The sequence below is a fragment of the Hippopotamus amphibius genome, chromosome 13, assembly GCF_030028045.1.
Source record: "Hippopotamus amphibius kiboko isolate mHipAmp2 chromosome 13, mHipAmp2.hap2, whole genome shotgun sequence".
NCBI classification, from domain to species: domain Eukaryota; kingdom Metazoa; phylum Chordata; class Mammalia; order Artiodactyla; family Hippopotamidae; genus Hippopotamus; species Hippopotamus amphibius.
Genome location: NC_080198.1, coordinates 4,843,575 through 4,862,294, shown reverse-complemented (window position 1 = coordinate 4,862,294; position 18,720 = coordinate 4,843,575). Strand labels below are relative to the sequence as shown.

General features: G+C 40.5%; 1 protein-coding gene across 5 annotated transcripts in view; it reads left to right on the top strand.

Moving 5' to 3' along the window:
• Positions 1-2,157: 2,157 nt before the first annotated feature.
• PPARG (peroxisome proliferator activated receptor gamma) overlaps positions 2,158-18,720 on the top strand; it is a 121,454-nt gene continuing 104,891 nt past the window's right edge. For 3 of the 5 annotated variants that reach the window (XM_057705272.1, XM_057705276.1, XM_057705277.1), the window contains exon 1: positions 2,158-2,279. The gene's annotated coding sequence lies outside the window, so the exon portion shown is untranslated. Of the gene's footprint in view, positions 2,280-2,975; positions 3,011-3,185; positions 3,260-18,720 lie in introns of those variants that run through there. The other 2 variants (XM_057705275.1, XM_057705273.1) reach the window with 2 other exon arrangements.

Sequence of the window (18,720 nt, the reverse complement as noted above, 5' to 3'; positions counted from 1 at the left end):
AGTATTCAGCCCTAAAATGTTGTACCAGTTGAGTTCATGGTGGTGGGATTCCATTTAGTCAATATTGTTGAATTCTGAGTACTTCGCCACCAAAAGCAGAGTGGCCCTACCTCACACCATACACAAAATTTAACTCAAAATAGATCATAGACCTAAATGTAAGAGCTAAACCTATAAATTTGTGGCTACCAGAGATGGGGGGAGGGGAATTAAAGGAGGATGGTCACAGGGTACAAACTTCCAGGTAAAAGATAATTTAGTTCTAGAGATGATGGATATTCACTAAACTTATTGTGAGAATCATTTCATGATGCAAGTCAAATCACTATACTGTACACCTTAAAGTTATACAGTGCTGTAGGTCAACTACACCTAAACAAAACTGGAAGAAAAATAATTTAGTACTAGAGATGTAATACACAACACGATGACTATAGTTAACACTGCTGTATTGTATATAGGAAAGTCATTAAGAGATTAAGGCCTAAGAGTTCTGATCACAAGGAGAAAAATGTTTTTCTTTTCTTTTTATTGTATCTATACGAGATGATGAATGTTGACTAAACTTATTATGGTAATCGTTTTACAATATATGTAAATCAAGCCATCATGCTGTACACTTTTAATTCATACAGTGATATAGGTCAGTTATTTCTCAGTAGACGTGGGAAAAACTCTGCTAATAAACTAAAAATCATTGGATTGTACATTTTAAATGTATGGTATTTAAATTTTAGATTTTGTAAATTTTATTTCAGTTATTATTATTATTATTTTTTAAAGCAGATTGGGATTCTGGAGTGATTGAGAAGTAGGATGCATGCAGCACTTCTGTGCCTGAGTGTAGACAGCTGCGTGGCATCCATCTGACTACCTGCATGGCAGGCAAGGAAATGGGGTTTTTCAGTGATAAATAAAATGATCCCCTTTGAAGTCCCTACAGAGCTATGGCTCTTAACCTCCTATTTTATGGGACGGATGGAGGACATGAATCTATTGAACTAATAAGCTCTGAACCTTCTCCTAGGTGGCAACCATCCTCATAATATTTTACTTCAAACTACAAACAAGGACGAGCTGCCCTAGAGGAAAAAGAACTATCCATCCCCAACAAATTAAGACGCTAAAGGACTGCAGAGCATCCTGGGCAAGTAATCGATAACCTTCTTGAAATCACAGACTTTATTTACCTTTGCTCCCCAAGGACGGCCAGGCCCAGAACAGGATGTCAGTAGATGGGATTGGGAAAAGGGAAGAAAAGGCAGGCCTCAAGTCCAGAAGACCAGGGGCTTTCTGACCTTTATCAACCCCCTTTGGACGGGTCACGATAAAGGGAGCGGCAGGAAACAAAGCTGCCCAGGGTCCCACCCGGTCCATCCAGGAGGCAGGTCGACCCCAAACTGCTCCTCAAACTCCAAACTTGAGATTCCCAGGCCCCGGCTCCCGCCCCACCCCCACACCACGTGTCTGGGTCCCTCAGCATAAGAAACACTGCTAAAGAATTTTAAAAATTCTGTCAATGAGTTTAAGTAATACTTTAAATTTTTATAATTAAAGCTTTGTCACTTTAAGTGAATAATGAATACCAGTGGGAAGTACAAATGCGAAACAGGGTGGGGGGAGCTGAAAGTGTGCAGCGCCACTGGGTATGAGATAAAAACCAAGTGATCCTAAATATGCCTGTCTGTCTGCCTTCCTTTCTTCCTTCCCTCCCTCTTTCCTCTCTTTCTTTGCTTTCTTTCCTTTCCTTTCCTTTCTTTCTCCCTCTCTTTTTTTTAAAGAATGTCATTGAAAAGAACTAGAGGAAAACAAAACAAAACAAGACTCCCGCAGACCATTATGAGAAGGCGAAAGCCGCGGGCCTGGAGCGGGAGGGCGGCTCCGGAACCCCACACACACCTCGGCTCTCCCCGACGTGACCGTGGGCATCCTCCTGCGCTCCGGCCGGTCCCTCCTCAGGAGAATGGGACCATTTCTGGGCCGCCTCCCAGCGGCGATTGCGAGGAACAAGCGAGGCCGGGCGCAGAGTAGGTGATTCCGAGAAGGTGGGCGCCGCGGAGAGGGGCCCTACTGTGCGCGGGGCGGCGGCGCTCCGGCCGCTCCCCGCCCCCGCGCCCGCCCCCGCCGCGCGCGCCCACGCCCGCGCCCGCCCCCGGCCGGGCCCGGCTCGGCGGCTGCAGGCGGGGCCGACCGCACTCGCAGCCCGCACCGGAACCGCCGCCTGGGGCGCTCGGTCGGCCGCCGGGACTCCGGAGCGGGCCGCCGGGCCACCGCCGCAGGTCAGAGTCGGGCTGCCCGCGGCGCTCGGGGCAGCGGCCCGCGGGGCGGGGGTGCCTGGCGAGGGCCGGGGGAGGGAGGGGCGCGCCGAGGGGCCCGCGGCCGCGGGGGGACCCGGGCGGAGGCGCGCTCAGGGGCGCCGGGGCCGACGGGGTCCCGACCGCGGGTCGCGCCCTGAGGACACGTCCGGCGCAGGGCGAGCACACCGGCGGCGGAGGGCACGGGCTGCGCGCGAGGCGCGAGGCGGAGAGCCACGGTCCGCGCCGGAGACGCGAGCCCGTGCGCCCCGCGTGGCCCGGACCGGCCCCTCGGCGCGCGCCTGCCGGGGCGTCTGAGAGAACCCGGGTCTCCGAGCCCCGGCGGAGGTGCGCAGGGTCTGGGCGCTGCTCCCGGGGTACTTCGGGCTTCAGACCCGGACGCGGGATCCCGAGCGGGTGCGTCCCGCGGCCGCGGGGTCCGGCTCGGTCTCCAGCACCCAGACAGGGACCACTGTGGGGTCGTGGTGACAGTTAAGCTGCGGGCGCGCTTGGGGGTCACAGCCTCGGTGCCCTTAAGCGCGGTGCTGGCTGTGAGCCGAGTGGAAGGGCTGGGGATGGGGGCCGGCCTGTCCGAGGGCAGGGGATGGAGAGCGCGGCCCCCCTCCCACCCCCGCAGTGTTCGGGAAGGTGGCCCGACGGCGCGGTGGCTCCTCCACGTGCCGGGCTCGACTCCTGCGCTTCGGAGCTTGACTGGGGTAGGTGGAGGTAGGGCAGCTTTACCGAAATCTCTGGTCCCTCCGTCTAGGGGGTGGAAAGTGGGTGTGTGTTTGTGGTCCTTTCTGCCTTGGTATTTGGGGAGGAGCCTAAGGTAAGGAGGCAGAAACTGGGAGTAACCTATCTGCTGCTTTTATATAAGGTCAGTTGTTAGGTAAAGAAGGGGCCTTTACCTCTGCTGGTGATCAGAAGGCTGCGTTTCTAAATTCTTCCTAACTCCTCTTGCTTAGGTGAGTCGGTTTACTGTAGTTGCACTTTGTTGAAATGTGTTGGTGATGCGTCCAAAATCTGCAAGATGGTGATCGTGATGGTAACATTATGTCGTTATTATTTTGTTCTGCGCTTGTTTTACCGCGAGAATGTGATTCACCTGAGTCTGAGAATAATGGTTGGGAAAATAGTGTGAACTGTTTTAGGAGGCATAAAGTAAAAAAAAATTAAAAATAAAAAAAATAGTCTGTCATGAAGAAGCTAAAGTTTTCTTTTCCTTTCAAGATTGGGGTCACAATGTAAAATTAATTTGTATAGATCATCGTCTGAAAGCAAAACCAGGCAAGATGATTAACTGAGTAGTAGGAAACCTGTTGCTGAAGAAACTCGATTTTGAAGTACATTATTTTCATGTCAACTGTTTTTATCATTCATGAAACAAATTATAACTGAAGTTATTGAGACAGCAATGACTAACACCCTTTAGAAGGAGCTGGGCAGATCTTGGACAGATCCCAGGTATTCGGTGGCAGTCTTTCTATTCATAGCTACGTGATCAATTGCTGACTGAAAACAGGACCTCGTGATGGTCTAGATGATTTAGAAAACCCCTCTGGAATAGAGACTGACATAGACGCTCATTGTGGCTTCTCTCTTTAGAGACATACCTTCGACTTCTGTGCAAGTTCTGTAGAAAACACTCAGAGATGCTACCAGTTAGCTTTCGGAGCAATATTTCAAGTTTGAAAACAATTTTTGTGTTGTCTTTTTTCAGTTGGATTCACTCTGAAGTTAATACGGCACTACAGTATTCTTTAATATACAGAATTTTTAAATGAATGCTGTTAGCCAGAAAGTGAGGTTTGTTACAAAATCGTACATTTTTGTTTTACTGTGTACTTCTCATCATTCTCCTTTATTTAAATTATAATGATATTTGATACTTCACTTGCCGGTAATTATATCTGAAATTTAAAGATCTTAGAATCAGTTAGTGACGGACCGCTCAATCTTTTGCAAATCCCTGGGAGGGGGAAAAAGTGGTGATTTAATTTTTATTTCAAAACTCTTTTTCATGTTTAAAAATTTGTTTCTTGCTTTTATGATAACTATTATAAAAACAGGGCATCAGTGAAGTATAAATGTTTGGAGAATTCCAGGCTGTTTGTTGGGTACTTTTTTTCCATTCTTTTAAATTTAAAAGAATATAATTTCATTTTTAATTGAAACTAAAATACCCACCAGCATCATATTCTTTATTAGAATACTTTGAAAATATTTTTGCAGTTGGCATTTTTAATAATTAAATACGCTACTTTTTTTGAAGGGAGTAGTTTCCTTACTGTTCGTTTCTTTGTGTATTTTTCGGAACTACATTTTGAAAACTGTTAAATTATAATTTTCTAAAAATCACAATTTAATTCCAGAATCCCTATGACATAAAAATTGTATTATCCCTGTGTATTAAAATTTATACAGGAAAAAAAGTATGGCTTTAGGAATATGCATTAGAAATACATTACTGGGACTTCCCTGGCGGTCCAGTGGTTAAAACTTCGTCTTCCATTGCAGCCGGGTACAGGTTCCATCCCCTGGTCCAGGAACAGCCGTAAAACCAAAACATACAACAGAAGCAATATTGTAACAAACTCAATAAAGAGTTAGAAAAAAAAAAAAAAAGGTCCACATTAAAAAAAAAAAAGCTAAAAAAAAAGAAATACATACTAATCGTGGTAATTGTTGTTAATAAGTTATATGACTATAAACAAATGCTTATTTTTTCTCCTCTGTAATTCTCTGAAAATAAGGATGTTTGCCACTAACCCTAATCATCAAGATAATTATGTATTCAAAAGTTGTGTTATTGGCACAGCTGTAGAAAAATACACAAGTATTAATAACACATTTCATTTAGTTTTCAAATTTTGAAATGGTTTTTGATGGGAGACTTTCATGAAAACAATATTAAAATAATACTTTACAAATGTTTTATATATCCTGGTCTATTACGTTCACTTTTTTCATAGGATCTATATATGCCCAATGGGTAGGACAAAAAATAGTAGTCATTCTAATTTGTGGGTGTTCTGCTGAACTCACTGTCACTTGAACTGGGAAATAGAATAATGTCATAAGGTGTGGCAGATATACTGGAAGAAGGTTTTGGTCTCATAGGATTCCACTAAATAAATATCAGTGGTAGAGAATTTTCTTTTTGAATCACTAATCAAGAAAACTTGATATAAGTCACCAGTCTATAGGCGTAAACACATGCCCCCCATCACCTTCAAAATTGTTAAACTGAATTTCTAACTTGCTTTTCTTATTTTTCCTAGCAGATCTCTACATGAGACTAGTTGACTTCTTGAGCTGTTCCTTTCTTAAGGCCTATAAGCAACAAAAAGGGCAGCGGTTTAAAATGCTTACAAAGGTCCTTCGAAACTGATCTAATTTGATTCAACAAAAGTACAATAAGATCTGTAAATAACCACCTTGCAAGCAGAGATAAGTGTATCAAACTTCAGTTAGCTTCATAGCTTTCTAGATAAAATTTTTAAATTGAAGATTATTTGTAATCTTCCTTGGCCTTGTCATTTACTATTTCTATTTTATCATAATACAGAGGTAGATTTGGGGTAGTTATATGGTGTATCTTTTGAAGCTTATTTAGTAAAAATATCATGTTTTAATTTTAATTTAACCAAAATACTTAAGTAGATTCTTGGAAGGAAATCGGCTCAAATGAAATAGACTGTATTTGGGGGGAAGCTTTTGGAGATGTTAAGACAACAGCTATCACCAACTAATAGTATATACTTAAATTCTTTTTTTTAATTTAAAAAAACAGGTTTATATATCCTTAATATTTTTCTTCAACAGTCAATGCATACCTATGTTTTAATAACAAATATTCAATTCAGAATGTGAATGTTTACAGTTTTAACCATTTTAATCAGTGTAGTGAGGTAAGTCACTTATCCTTTCTAAGTCTCCATTTCCTTATCAATGAAATAGGAAAAGTACTGCAATTATTGTTCTGTGCCTTTTTTTTTTTTGTATGATTTTAAGACTTTCTCAGCAAACCTGTGTATCTTAAATGATACGACCTTGGCCCTGAATTTAGTTAATTCTTTTACAAATATTAATAGTTCACCCTAGTGCTAATTTTGAGATTATTGTTAAGAATGAACGGAAGATGATGCTTGACATATGGCGATCAATTTATAAAATGTTTCTGAAATGAGAAATTTCATCATTGTTCAGTTTAGAACTGTATTTCCTATTCTCTGGTGACTTCAGACAAAAATCAGCCTAAGAATTTTTTTTTTTATTGATAATATCTCTGCGAGTTCTGCATAGACACACGCCTAATGTGTTTAGAAGGCACAGGCTGTGCTTTTATTTGATAAAGGTCTATTCTTTACATATTTTTATGGTGCACCCTGTGAATCCTTGATGTGTGTTTGTTTTATGGTGAGGCCTATGATCCTTCAGAGCCAAAGACATTTTAGTATCGCAGCTTATAGACTAAATAATGACTGTGCTTGTCATAAACCTTGGGACTCTTTCTAAGAAGCTGTAGCCAAAAAATAGACTTTTAGTGGCTTGAAAACTGAATATGCCTCCTAGGAATCCACCAGTTTACTAGTAGGGACTTATTAGAAAAGCTTATAATTAACCATGCATCGTCCAAATAATAAATTTTAAATTCTCCTTGTGGATTGATAAATAATCCATTTTATTGTGAAATGTCTCCTATGCAAGAAAGTAAGGGCTTTGGGTCCAGGCCCGAACCCCCACTCTGTTCCCGAGTATGCAGCTACAGACCCCAAGTAGGGACCTAACTGAAAGGATGAGGGTGGTGTGGGGGGCAAAGAAAGGCTTAAGCCAGTGCCTGTAGATGAGTGTTCCATTTTCCCGTGGCTTCCCCTATGTGGGTGGGGAGTGGGGAGCAGTCCTAATTTCCACTCTCTTCATGGTCTAGTTTGGCTTTCTCAGAGCCGTTGCTATACCTTCAGCTATTCCAGTGATCAGGCCGTTCTCAACTTGAAAATCTTTGGAGGGACAGGGTGCCATGAGGTTCTTTTCTTTACTGCAGTTTCTCAGATACAAAGGAAAGAAATGAAGTCATCAATTCATGCACCATGAATCATGTACAATAGAGATTTAAAACCTTACAGGGAGGATTTACACTCGATTCTATAATAGTTTAGTTCAATTTGCTTCAGTGTCTTGTTTAAGAAACATTTTTATTGCACTTCGTTGGTGTTTAGAAAATAAATTAATTGCTAGTTTTAACTAATTTATTAAGAAGCACTTTAATTTGTGGACTCATCTAGGAGAATTGTAATATGTGGGTAAGACTCTTTGAGACAGATTTCCTGATCTTCTGGGAAGAGTTCACACTGGCACAGACTGGGGTGAGAAGTCTGTACAGTTTACCACAGGTAAAGAGAAGGTAGATAGAAGGGTGAAAAGTAGGGAAATACCCTGAGTGGGAGTGTAAGAGATCTGTGTGTGCTCACTTCCCACACGCAGCGGGTTGCACAGTAACTGTACAGAAACCTAAATGAAAGGGTTGGTTTCTAAGAATTTACCCTGCCCCTCGGTGACATCATAGACTTTTCGGATGGCTTTAAATTCTAAAGTTGCCGCTTAGCACTGTTATTTTCTTGGGCTCTGTAAGTTTCTTCAGGAGAGAATCTGGGAAAGTGAATGGAAAGAGGATGTTGTTATCCTGTATGTTTAAGGAATAACTATCCCTTTATAGTGAAGGCAGTGGGGAAACATACCTGTCAGACTGCCAGGTGCAACGATGCGGTGCTGGAAAGAGCTCCTTAACCTTGACCCCACTCCACTGGCCATCATTTTGCCTGCAACACCATCTGTGTCATTTGAAAGATGGGGTCCACTTTCAAAATGCCATATTTCCAGCAGGGTTAATTCTTTAAGACATCATCGGCAAAAACTTGAGAGGTTAGTTCCTGGTTTGTTTGCTACCTGCAAACAACGCTTCTAAGGAATAGTAAACACACTTGGAATTTGAAAGAGGGGATGAGGAGAAGGAAAAACAAAATTAAAGTGATTCATGTCCCCAATTCTCCATAAACCAACCTTCATGAAACCAAATATGAAAATAGCCACTTGAAATAGTAATGACAGGAAAGGATATATTCTCCCACACATGCATTTATTTTTCTCTTTAAAATCAACACATGGGAATTCCCTGGCGGTCCAGTGGTTAGGACTCTGGGCTCCCACTGGAAGGGCCCAGGTTCAATCTGTGGTTGGGGAACTAAAATCCCACAAGCTACATGGCATGGCAAAAAAAAAAAAAATCAACATGCATTGTAAGTCTTCCTCGAACCATTAAAAAATGGTTGAAATTTTGGAGTTCCTTCAGAGAAAACAAATTGCCACTCATAAATGTCAGTTTATCCAGGAAATCTTATCAAATTTAAGACTAGGAGTTAGTAGTTGGTTAATGTAATTAGATATCTGAATATTACCTCTCACTATGTCTTTTCTCTGTAATGTCAGACAGATTATCTAATCTCTTCATTAGTTAGTTCTTCCAGACTTTTAAAGTAGATTTCTAATAAATTGAAATGAGAGGAATCTTTCAATCATGTCATAAAAAAATATGCCAAAGATGTATAAATAATGCTTAATACTTTGGCAGATTGACAGATCATAAAATGTTATACATACTTTATTTTTCCTTTTATTTTTTTGGCAAAGATAGTTATGGGAAGCCAGTGTGTATCTGGTAGAAATAGAAGCTTAGTAGCCACCTCAAAAACAAGTTCATTAATTCTGTGAATCAGCTGATAGGTAGTGTTTAACAAGTATAGCCACCCTCATGGGTATGACTAAGCATATTGTTTACTTGTCATTCACTTTTTCACAGTGTTGCTGAAGTCTAAATCTAAATCAGAGAATCCCCAAGTCTTACCATACTCAGTGTTGTTCTTTTCTGTCAGTTGATAATTACATGGGTTTTACAAGAAAGATTTTGATTATGTATGGACAAGTACTTATAGAAGATCTTTCTCTTTTTTTATATGGTGAATGGAGTTATGAAAGAGAACAAACATATGAATGGTGCATATATAAATGAAGAAGATACTGTAGCAGATTATTTGCATATGTTAATAAAATCGAGAAGAGTGAAGAAAACACCCAGGCATTTGCCAATGTAGGATTACTGCATGTTTTCCTAAAGCATTTGGAATTAATTAGGAATACCCTGGCTTTACCTAAAGGCAATATAATATATTTTTAAACTTTGTTTTCAACAAGGTCCAAGTTTGTTGACTTTTAGGACTAGAGCAAAGATTATTCATTTCTTGAAGCAGGTACTGACTGGTTTTATTCCTCTATCTCCAGCATGTAGCATGGTACTTATTAGGTATTTAATGCATTTTTTTAATAAATAAAATTTATTTATTTATTTATTTATTTATTGGCTGCGTTGGGTCTTCGTTGCTGCACACGGGCTTTGTCTAGTTACGGCGGGCGGGGGCTACTCTTCGTTGCCTTGCGCAGGCTCCTCATTGCCGTGGCTGCTCTTGTTGCAGAGCACGGGCTCTAGGTGCGCGGGCTTCAGTAGTTACGGCACATGGGCTCAATAGTTGTGGCTCACGGGCTCTAGAGTGCAGGCTCAATGGTTGTGGCGCATGGGCTTCGTTGCTCTGCAGCACGTGGGATCTTCCCGGAGCAGGGCTGGAACCTGTGTCCCCTGCACTGGCGGGAGGATTCTCATCCACTGCACCACTAGGGAAGCCCAATGCATGTTTTTAAAAGAATAAAAAAAAATAGTCTAAAATGTGGTCCTTGGATCAGCAGCATCAGTATCACTTGGGAACTTGGTAGAAAAGCAAATTCTCAGGCCCCACCCTAGACCTACTGAATCAGAAAATCTGGGGATAGGGCCCAGTAATCTGTCCTTTAACAAGCCGTGCAGGGGATTCTCGTTTGCACTGTTGGGACCTTCTCACTCCAGATGACCCCTGCCTCCCGTCTGAGAGCCTGGAGCTCAATGCTCAGTGCAGTTGGTTTGGAGTATTCTTAGTAGCCTTACTCTTGCTGGTGCTGAAGTCCCCTGCCTTGTTACCCTATTGGTAGAATCTCTTGAGGTCATCTTGTAAAATTACCTCTGTTGGCTTGGCATTTTATTACCTTGAGAAGCTTAGTCTTGTTTTCAATAAGCTTGTGTCAGTAGAGGCTCCCCGGCTCCCATCTTAGTCCGAGCATCACGGGTTCCTCTTACCTTAGAATAGTTGCCAGGAATCCTGGGTCTCCAAGCTCAAAGACTGGATTTTGTAAAATCTCTGAGGATGGTCTGGACCCTGAGGACCCACATTAAATAGACTTACAAGATATGGATTTGTAAACTTCAATTCCAGGTTAATAATAGTGGAAAATGTACCAGTCCTAATGATTGTTGATGACAGGTGGTTTTTCTTTTTTAAATCTTAACATTCTGTGATTCAGAAGTTGAAGAAACTTGTACTCTTATGTATAGCTGCAATCAGTGTCACTTAGTCCCGCCTGCTAAAAAAGCAATATATTGCACACTCTGCTGCTATACCCCCGCTTCTGAGATTTTTTCCAAAGAGATGTAAGATATAGGACAAGCCACATACACAAAGACTTTCATATAAACATTGTTATAGAAACCAGATTTGGAAATAACTATTCAACAGCAGCAGAATGGTTAAGTGGATTATGGTGTAATCACTAGGTGGCATGTTTTATAATTATCAATGACAAATTAGAAAACTAGAACAAACCTGAAAAAATATTTTTTAAAAGTAACATAAAGAGTGTATGTGCACCATTGATTGCAACTTTATATAAACACGTATATATGAAGTCTGGAAGGGACTATATAAAAGTTATGACAGTTATATTAAACTAGTGAGATATGGAGCGCTTTCTGTTTGTTTTTATATTTCTTTCTCTTTCCCAAAGTTTAGCCAGTAATATAAAATTACTTCTATAATTAAAAGCATACATTTGTTGCTCTTTTTTTTAGTATGTCTATGACCCTGATCAGTAAAGATCAAGCAAAAAGTAAACATTGAGAACCCTCTAGCTTTTTTATTCCTTTAAAGCCATTGAAGATAATGTGAGACACTACATGAGTTCTTTTCTGTTATACCCAGTTTTATTTCATACATGATTTTATTTCACATATTGGCTTCTCTGTACTCTGCTGGACTGGCCTCTATTTGGGAGGAAAAAATATCCCATCTTTGTTACAGTCTTAATTTTCTCAGCCACACATAAGGTTTGATTTTGTTGATTTCTTCGGGTCTGTGCTCTATTTGAGTTTTAGCATACACTGACAATGGAGCTTTTTTAACAATAGTTTCCAGACTTATTTTATTTTCAAGCCATCCCCTTTTAACTCTTTTTCTAAAAAAAAAAAAATTTGTATCTGTTGTGGGTTTTTTTCCCTCTAAAATTAAAAAACCTCAGGATAGAGTTGTCTTCTAACTCTTGATGGAATACTGAACTTGTAACCAGAATAGCTGACGCAGAAGCACATGAAGGTACACTTCTACTACAGATGGTCATTGTAAGAGCTTGATATAACTTGTGATAATAATTTTTAAAATAACAAAAGCTGTAAAATAGCAAATGAATTGAGGTTTTCCAAAATCTTGTCAGACCTCTGAGTGAACACTGTAAAAGATACACACACACACACACACACACACACACAGAGCAATATATATGTGTGTATGTGTATACTATATAGCAATATCCTTTGAATTAATTGATTTTTCCTTTTTTCTTGTCACTTTCTTTGGAACTTCTTTTTTTTCTTTTTAAGTTAATTTATTTATTTTTCTGTGTTGGGTCTTCATTGCTGCTCATGGGATTTCTCTAGTTGCGGCAAGCAGGGGGCTACTCTTCATTGTGGTGTGAGGGCTCCTCATTGCAGAATCTTCTCTTGTTGTGGAACACAGGCTCTAGGCATGTGGGCTTCAGTAGTTGCAGCACACAGGCTCAATAGTTGTGGCTCACAAGCTCTAGAGCTCAGCTCAATGGTTGTGGCGCATGCGCTTAGTTGCTCCGCGGCACACGGGATCTTCCTGGAGCAGGACTCGAACCCGTGTCCCCTGCATTGGCAGGCGGATTCTTAACCACTGTGCCACCTAGGAAGTCCCTGGAACTTCTTTTGAGAAATTTATATCAGCCTAATGTCTTTGGAATAGCCTTTTTAAAATTAATTTATTGGGTCTTCGTTGCTGCACATGGGCTTTCTCTAGTTGCAGCGAGTGGAGGAGCTATTCTTCACTGCAGTGCATGGGCTTCTCATTGCAGTGGTTTGTCATGTTGCAGAGCACGGGCTCTAGGCACCTGGGCTTCAGTAGTTGTGGCACGTGGGCTCAGTAGTTGTGACTTGCAGGCTCTAGAGGGCTGGCTCAGTAGCTGTGGTGCATGGGCTTAGTTGCTCTGCGTGTGGGATCTTCCCAGACCAGGGATCAAACCTGTGTCCCCTGCATTGGCAGGCGGATTCTTAACCACTGCACCACCAGGGAGGTCCTGGAAACAACGTTTTAAAAGCTTTTCAGAAACTTGATATCAGGGATACTAAGTATTTCTCTCTTCTTTCACCACCTCCACTCCCCACCCCACCCCCACCATCTCTGATGACTTAATCCTTAATAGAGCCCAAAGCAAACCTCAGCTAACAAAATTCAGTGTATGGCTGTCAGAATTTGTGGGTAACACAAATTTGGTGATGATACCCCTCTCTGCCCCTTAGAACAAACAGATCTACTGAGAAGCTCCTTTTTAATGAAGATTTATTTATTCAACATAAATCTGTTGAACTCCTACTTTGTACCAAGAGCTGCTTTAGAGAAGGATAAAGCAATGAACAAGACAAACAAACTTACGTTCGTGAGCACTGTTACCTAGATTTAACAAGGATATTAGTGGGAAGAATGGTGGCTGAGAGGAGGCAGTAGCCTAATCCCTGCCTTGTGACCAGGCAGTGTCTCCAGGCCAGCCTGGAGCCCAGTGGCTGTCTTTGAGTTGAGTGTGAAGTAGGGAAAAACCTGTGTCCTTGAATATTTTTCCTAAATCTCTTATTATTACATATTTTAGGTTATATATATGTCATATGTGTCATATATAATGTGTAATGTATTTATTATATTACTTTTTCTCTCTCAGTAATAAAGTTTATTAGCAAAGGATTAAGAATGCATCTTTTGTTAATAAGCTATTAACTATTCTTGAAAATCCAAATGATAGGGTACTTATTGACTTTGCAGAAGGTTATTTTATAATATTCTCAAAATGGATATATTTAAGTGCTTAACCGTCCAGGTGAATTTAATTCATAACTTTATTCACAAAAAAAGTTATTTACACCTAAAAAAAATGTAAAACAAATTTCACTGTGACTATCCCATTAAAATTGAAAAAAAAAAATACACGCAACATTTTTTTCCTGGGAAATAAAGTTAGCTACGTACCTTTAAAAGCATATTTAGAACCTTTACATATTTAGAATATAATATTTGAGTAAAAGGAGACCCAGATCTTATTTCAAATGACTGTTCTTTTGTCAATTTGCATATTATAGCTATTTCCAACTTCTGTATTCACAACCCGGTTGCCGGACTACCATTTCAGTTCTGTTTTTAAATTCACAGAAAATATCTTGCTGACCACTGAGAGATAAATCCTGAACAGTATGAAACTTTGGGAGGGAAAATGATAAGCAAAACAGATTTTGAAGGAATTTAAATGAAGTTAAATAGAATTAATTTTTTCATATATAGACATGGAATATTAGAGTGCATCTCAATACAGATGTAATGAAAACCATCAAATTTTACAAATTTCACCACGGTTTATTCAAAATTCATAAGCATTTATCAAATGACCACTTGCTTTTCAGCACTAGATATCCTTATATAGGAAACAAAATCTGCCTACCTGGGGACAGGCCTTATAGATGGTGGGACAGGTGCTTTTCAGATTGAGTAGGGGAACCAGCATCTAACACTAGGGAGGCAAATAACCACACAGTGAAAACTGAGAAAATAATTAAATGATGGAACACAGCATATTGACATGATTGTGTCTTTAGGCCATTCACATGATTCACATGTATTCGACTATGCCTGCTAGAATGATCTCCAGTCCTCACAAAGTGCAACACATACACACAATTACTTTGGTTTTATTATATGCACGTTAAGTTTTAAATGTCGTACAACATGCATGTGAAATATTTACCCTGGCCACCAGCTATTGAACTCTGAAAATGCAAACTAACTTTAATCTTAGCTGAAGTAAAACATAATTAGAAGGCAGATTTACTCCGAAATGTAATTTAATGCATTCCAGATTCTATATTACACATTGTATTTGCTGGTTGTTTGCTGTCAGGTCTTATAAGTTTTATGTGCAAGTTCTATGTACCAAGCAAAACTGGGAATTCCTAGAGAGCAGGAATGAAAGTTGTAGTTCTTCTTATGCTGCTTACATATATATGCCCTGCATACCTTCCCTAATTCACAGACTACAGTACAGGGGACTGGGCGCATTATCTGTACTTTATAAATACCCTAAATTTGGTTTGATATTGAGGACAACTTTGTGCTTTTACAATGTGGGATTCTCAGTGATGCTATTCTCTATGTGTTTAGGGAGTTCCCTAAATTACTCTCTAAAATGTTTATTTCTATTTTATTTAACATTTTTTGTAACACATAATATGAAATTAATGCCAGAAGAAATTTCCATTTTGCTCTCCTAAAGCGGGCAAAATGAGATATGAAAGGGAAAAAAATGTTAATTATAGATGTCAGCATTCTATGTTGGATCTTTTACTTGTTCTGGTCAGAAGAACAGGTTTTAAATGACCTGAGGGCCAGAGCGCTGTTTTACTTTCTTGTTCGGAGGCTTCCAGAGGCAACTGTAGCAAATTCTGTTTAGTACTACAGTTGAAAAGTTCATAGCAGATGTGTGATACAAAATGTTACTTAGACTTATTACTCATGCAGAAAATAAAACCGGTTCCCTTTCAAACTTTTTGTCACTTGTTAGATAAAACACTGCATAGTTTTGGCCTATTCATTTATTTATAATATATAAAATAATTAGACGCTTAGCTATTTCATATATGAATCACAAGTATTATCACCATAATTGTTTAACAGTTAATCTCCTTTTACAAGGTAGATATGCATTTATGAGCCACTTCAAATCAAAATACCAGACAAAGGAACTGATTTACATATAAAAGCAAAGCAAATAGACGAAGCTTTTTTCATGTGGCCTTGTGACATCTCTGCCCGCCCACTTTTCTCTGTAGGCCTTCATCTGTGCCTGTGAAACGAAGGTAGGAGTCTGTTAGCAAGAGATCAATGCAGGGAATTTGTACCCTCTCCACCCTTGGGCAACCTGCCATCATCCTCCTGCAGCCACACCCGGGGCAAAGAAGTGTCCCATACCTATACCTACAACACTGAGAGAGAAGCACAGTGGCGGGGAGGAGACCATGATAGGAGGAAGGATAAGAACTAACATGAGTTTGAAGCTCTCTCACTAATGGTCAAGACTTCACTTACCTTTACTTGTATCTCATTCATGCACAGCCAGACACGATGAGTTGCATACAGGTTCAGTAGGTTCTAGGCACAAAGGGAGACAGCAAAGCTCCTAGAACCAGGAGTTTATAATCTACATGAATCAAAAAGGGGTAACATTGAAGCCGTTAACCAAAAATTCAAAGCACTATGTGATTAAAGACTAAGCTAAAGAAGACAGAAAACAAGTGCTACAAAAATTCAGAGAATGGGGAGATCAGTGTGGAGTAGAGGATAAACCCAGGAAAAGCCTGTAGAGGAGATGGGGGATTAAACTAGACGTCAAAAGTTGAGGGATTGACAGTGTAACCTTAAGAAAAATGACTTTAAAGTATACAGGAAAAGAAACAGAAAGGAATCAAAGTACATTTCCATTAATATGAAATACCCAGACTAGGTAGATGTCTCTTTCTATCCATAGAGATAGAAGGCAGATTAGTGGTTGCCGGGGTGTAGGGGCAGGGAGCAGGGAGAGTGACTGCTTGACAGGTACAGGATTTCCTTTTGAGGTGATTAAAATGTTTTAGAACCTGATAGAGGTGACACAGCTTTAAGAATGTACTAAATATCATTGAATCACATACTTTAAAATAGTTAATTTTATGTATGTGAATTTTACCTAAAAGCAAAAAAAGTTTAGGGCTTGAGATGGCCTAAGAGGAGGGGAAAAGCATTTCCAGCATAAGAAAACGAAGCCTGGACTAGTGAATAAGCATGGGTTTGGGGGTCATTTTGCAGAGATCATCCTATTGGAAGTGGGTAGTGTGTCTGTGTGAGGAGCGAGAAATGTGATTGGAGATGTAGATCTTAGGTCAGATGAGGACGGGTCTGGAATGTAGGCAAAGGAGTGTGGGTTTTATCTTGTAAGGAGTGTTGAGATTCCAGGTCTTGAGGAGAAGAGTGAGATGATTTAATCAGAAGATTAATTTGGCGGTGGTGTGCAGGGCAAGCAGCTAGGAGGCTATCGCAAAATCTGAACATAGCATGAGGAGGGCCTGTCAGAACAGAGAGGGAGAAAATGAGAGGGACATTGTGAAGCGGTGAGTGGCCTCTAAGGACGGTCTGTGGAGTGACCCTGCTCCACACACTCTTAGCTACTGACTTGGCACGAGGTAAGTGCAGATCTGAAGATAAGCATTTACAAACGTTTATAGTAGAAAACAAACTCACAGTTACCACAGGGGAGATGGGGGGATAAATTCGGAGTTTGGAATTAGTGGATACAAACTACTATATATAAAATAGAGGGACTTCCCTGGTGGTCCAGTGGTTAAGAATCCACCTTCCAGTGCAGGCGGCGCGGGTTCGATCCCAGGTCCGGTAACTAAGATCCCACATGCTGCGGAGCACCTAAGCCCAAGCGCCTCAGCTAGAGAGCCCAGGCACCACAACAAGGATCCTGCCTGCTGCAACAAAGGCCCGATGCAGCCAAAAATAAATAAGTAAATAAATATTAAAAAATAAAATAAAAAGATAAAATAGATAACCAAGAACGACCTACTGTATAGCACAAGGAACTATATTCGATATCTTGTAATAACCTATAATGGAAAAGAATCTGAAAAAGAATATATATGTATGTACAACTGAATCACTTTGCTGTACACCTGAAACTAACACAACACTGTAAATCAACTATACTTCAATTTAAAAACAAAACAAAAAACAAGAAACAAACACACGAAAAACATCATTAATGGAAAAAAAAACTTTATATTGTCATGGCATTCATGCACAGGGTTTTGCATTTTACACAAGTATCCATAAGAGATTGAAAAAAGAAATGCCTTCATCCCAGTAGAACTCCGATGCCCTAAAGGACAAATGGACTGGACTTAGTGACTGGGTCCTGGAGGGCAGTCATCAGCCTTTACTCATTTTTATGGCTCCTTTTTATGGCACTTTACGCTGTGCCACGCGTCGTGCTGGCCCCGACAAGAGCAGTGAGCAAGGCAGACTGGTCCCTTCCCTTATGGAGCCCCTGGGTCACAGACAGCGCTTGTCAAAGGATTGCTAGAAATTAAAGGGAGGCTCGGTGTAAAGAAAGATTGCTAGTGACTACCGTGGTCCTGCTGTGGGGAAGGCTGCCTTGTGAGGGAGTGTGTGCTTTTGTCAGTAGGGATGCGTGCTGAATTTGAATGGCCATCTGTTAAGAAGTCTTGTTTGATAGAAGAAATGAATGAGGGAGCTTATAAAGTCCCTTCCAACTTTATAGTGATTCCCTGTTCTATAACATTAACTTAGAAGAACATATTTCTTTCTCTTGTTTTAAATGGGAAGTATAGTTGATATACAGTACTGTGTGACTTTCTGGTGTACAGCATAGTGATTCAGCATTTTTGGAGATTACATGCCTATTTCTTTCTTAATTGACCGTATCGGAACACCCGTGTATACTACCATTTTCATTGTACCTGTCACTACATTTCCCTAAATTTGAACACAAATTTGAGTTTTAAACGTATCTGTGCAGTTAGTTCCACGGTTCTTTTTACAGAAAGTACTGTTCTCTCATGCCGTCTCAGCGTTCATTTCCAATTTTAACATTTGTAGTACGTTCCTCTTCCATGGGATGTTTTTTCACACGCAGCGCGAATTCTTCTGAAGCGAGTTACGTGAACCCCTGTCAGGCTGCTGACCCGTAAATCATTTGTGCTCTCGCTTCTCTGATGTAACGCCGAGGTTGCACAAGACCAGGCGCAGCTACCCATTTGGGGAATGTCTGTGGGATTCCATCTTGATGTGGGTGGACGTTCAAATAACTTTTATTATTCAGCTGATTTCACTTAGTTATTACAGACTTCAAGCTGGAATTGTCAACATTCTAGCAGCTAAAATCATCACAGATTAATTGT